A 4418-nucleotide genomic window follows, 5' to 3' on the forward strand; every position below is an offset into this window, starting at 1 on the left:
ATCAACAAAGAACATGAAAAGTCAAAAAATGGGAAGAACACTATTAAAAAAAACTAGAGAAAAAGACAAATAAAGTGGAAGAAAACAATAAATCCCTGAAAGAAAACCATGAAAAAGCAATGAAACAGATGAGGAAAACAGTCCAAGACCTTAAAAATGAAATAGAAAAAAAGAAGAAACAAATGGAGGGAATACTGGAAATGGAAAATCTGAGTAAAACGAACAGAAACTACAGATGCAAGCATAACCAAGAGAATGCAAAAGATGGAAGAACAGATCTCTGGCATTGAAGATACAATAGGAGAAATAGATTCATCAGTCAAAGAAAACACTAAAGCCAACAAAGTCATGACCCAAAATGTCCAGAAAATTTGGGATACCATGAAAAGACCAAACCTACAAATAATAGGGATAAAGGAAGGAGAAGAATACAAACTCAAAGGCACAGAAAATATATTCAACAAGACCATAGAAGAAAACTTTCCCAACTTAAAGAAGGAAATGCCTATGAAGATACAAGAAGCCTATAGAACACCAAACAGATTAGATCCTCCAAAAGAGTCCCCTCACCACATATTAATTAAACAACTAAACCTACAGAATAAAGAAAGATATAAAGAGCAGCAAAGGAAAAAGGCCAAGTGACTTATAAAGGCAAACCCATCAGAATAACACCTGATTTCTCAATGGAGACTTTGAAAGCTAGAAGGACCTGGACAGATATAATGCAGACACTAAGACACCATGGATGCCGCCTAGACTAATAAATCCCAGCAAAACTTTCAATCATCATAGACGAAGTGAACAAGACATTCCAAGACAAAGCCAGATTTAAACAATACTTATCCACAAACCCATCCCCACAGAAAGCACTAGAAGGAAAATTCCAACCTAAGGAAGTCAGATACACCCTCGAAAACATGGGCAACAGATAACATGTCAGCAGTAATCCCCAAAGAAGAGAAGGACACACACACTACCACCAAAAAACAAAACAAAACAAAAAGCCAGGAATGAACAATCACTGGTCATTAATATCCCTTAATATCAATGGACTTAATTCACCTATAAAAAGACACAGGCTAACAGAATGGATACAAAAGCAGGACCCAACTTTCTGCTGCATACAAGAAACACAACTCAGATTCAAAGATAGACACTACCTAAGAATAAAAGGCTGGGAAAAGACTTTCCAAAAAAATGGTCTTAAGAAGCAAGTAGGTGTAGTCATGCTAACATCCAGAAAAATAGACTTGAAACTAAAATTATTCAAAAGAGATCAAGAAGGGCATTACATACTCATCACAGGAAAGATACACCAAGATGAAGTCTCAGTTCTGAACATTTATGCCCCAAATACAAGGGTACCCACATATGTAAAAGAAACATTACTAAAGATTAAATCACATGTAAAACCCCACACACTAATAGTGGGAGACTTCAACACCTCACTTTCACCACTGGACAGATTGGCCAAATCAAAACTTAACAGAGAAATAAAGGAGTTAACTGATGTTATGACTCAAATGGACTTAATATCTACAGAACATTCCATCCTAACAAAAAAGAATATACCTTTTTCTCAGCACTCCATGGAACCTTCTTTAAAATCGACCACATATTTGGCCACAAAGCAAATCTCAATAGGTATAAAACAATTGGAATAACCTCCAGCATTCTATCAGACCACCATGGCTTAAAGTTAAGATTTCAACAACAACAAAAACTAAAGAAAGCCTATAGTATCATGGAAACTGAATAATCCTCAACTGAATCACCAATGGGTTAAGGAAGAAATAAAGAAAGAAATTAAAGACTTCCTAGAGATCAATGAAAATCAATATACCACATACCCAAACTTATGGGACACTATAAAAGCAGTGCTAAGAGGGAAATGACCACAAAAAGAAGTTGGAGAAATCTCACACTAGTGACTTAACAGCACACCTGAAAGCTCTAGAACAGGAAGAAGCAAATTCTCCCAGGAGGAACAGATGCAAGGAAATAATCAAATTGAGAGCTGAAATCAATAAAATAGAAATAAAGAGAACAATACAAAGGATTAATGAAACAAAGAGTTGGTTCTTTGAGAAGATCAACAAGATAGACAAGCCCTTATCAAAACTAACCAAAGGACAGAGAGAGAGCATCCAAATTAACAAAATCAGAAAAGGGGGACATAACAACAGACAATGAGGAAATCCAGAGAATCATCAGGTCATACTTCAAAAACCTCTACTCCACAAAACTGGAAAATCTAAAAGAAATGGATAATTTTCTGGATAGGTACCACATACTTAAGTTTAATAAAGACCAGCTAAACTATTTAAACAGTCCAACAACCCCTAAGGAAATAGAAACAGTCATTAAATGTCTCCAAACCGCTGAGGGGGGGGGGTTTGCACACGCCTTTAATCACAGCACTCGGGAGGCAGAGGCAGGCGGATCTCTGTGAGTTCGAAGCCAGCTAGTCTCCAAAGTGAGTTCCAGGAAAGGCACAAAGCTACACAGAGAAACCCTGACTCGAAATAAAAAAAAAAAAAAAAAGTCTCCAAACCAAAAAAAGTCCAGGACCAGATGGTTTCAGTACAGAATTCTACCAGATCTTCAAAGAAGAATTAATACCAATACTCTTTAAATTGTTTCACACTATAGAAACAGAAGAAACATTACCAAACTCCTTCTATGAGGCTACAATTACCTTGATTCCTACACCAAACAAAGATGCAACAAAGAAAGAACTACCAACCAATCTCCCTCATGAACATTGATGCAAAAATACTCAATAAAATACTGGCAAACAGACTCCAAGAACACATGATCAAGTAGGCTTCATCCCAGAGATGCAAGGGTGGTTCAAAATATGAAGGTCTGTTAATATAATACACCATATAAACAAACTGAAAGAAAAACAACCACATGATTATCTCACTAGATGCTGAAAAGGCATTTGACAAAATCCAACACCCCTTCATGATAAAGGTCTTAGAGCGATCAGGAATACAGGGAACATACCTAAACATAATAAAGGCAATCTACAGCAAGCCAACAGCCAACATCAAATTAAATGGAGAGAAACTCAAAGCAATACCACTAAAATCAGGAACATGGCAAGGCTTTACGCTCTCCCCACACTTATTCAATATAGTACTTGAAGTTCTAGCCAGAGCAATAAGACAACATAAGGAGATCAAGGGGATACAAATTGGAAAAGAAGAAGTCAAGCTTTCGCTATTTGCAGATGACATGATAGTATACATGAGCGATCCCAAAAAATCGACCAAGAAACTGATACAGCTTATAAACACCTTCAGCAACATAGCAGGATACATTATCAACCCCCCCCCCAAAATCAGTAGCCCTCCTATATATAATTGACAAACAGGCTGAGAAGGAAATCAGAGATACATCACCCTTTACAATAGCCACAAATGATCTGGATATGCTGTGGATATCACTCTGTATAAATAAAGTGCTGATTGGCCAGTAGCCAGGCAGGAAGGATAGGGTAGGTGGGACAAGGAAGAGGAGAAGGTGGGGAACAGGAAGGCTGGGAGGAGACACTGCCAGCCGCCATGAAAAGCAACATGTAAAGACACTGGTAAGCCACAAGCCATGTGGCAAAGTATAGACTAACAGAAATGGGTTAATTTAAGATAGAAGAAGTAGATAACAAGAAGCCTGCCACAGCCATATAGTTTCTAAACAATGTAAGTTTCTGTGTGTTTACTTGGTTGGTTCTGAGTGTCTATGGGACTGGTGGGTGAGAGAGATTTATCCTGACTGTGGGCCAGGCAGAAAAACTCCAACTACAAATGGCGCCCAACATGCTGGCGAGAATTTCCACCTAAAACCTGAGAAAAAAGATTCTAAAACGGAACTAAAAACAGCTTCCTAGTTGTCTCTCTCAAGTTAGCGGCAGCCTGCCAGTTTGAGCTACTATGGCGGGTTCCTGGAGTGTGCGTCTGACCTGCAGTGTGGCAGGAATGAGGAATCTACAAGCGACACTTTACTCTGCTGCATGGTAGATTTAGCCTTTGCTAGTTTAAAAAAAAAAAAAAAGTTTCTGGGCTATGCACTGCTTTGATAGAACGCTTCTGATAGTTGATGGTACACATGGCTCCAGACTCAGAGCTGGCGGTAAACTGTACCACCACCATGTTGGGAAGCTGAGGTGGGCGGAGCCAGCAGCCACAGTGGCTTTTCAGTCTTACAAAGATGGATATTACACAGAGAATCTGGTTTGTGTTGTCTTTGAAATTTTTAACTACAGAAAAAGATTTGATCGTAAAAGCTGTTGAGTTAAACAAATATGTAAATTTTAAAGGTACCTTGACTTCAAAATTTGGATATAAGGATATGTTGCTTTGGAAAAGAGTCTCTGCTTTTGTTTCTACAGAAAGCCAGAGGCTGTGAAT

Source organism: Onychomys torridus, chromosome 8, assembly GCF_903995425.1.
Source record: "Onychomys torridus chromosome 8, mOncTor1.1, whole genome shotgun sequence".
Classification (NCBI taxonomy): Eukaryota; Metazoa; Chordata; class Mammalia; order Rodentia; family Cricetidae; genus Onychomys; species Onychomys torridus.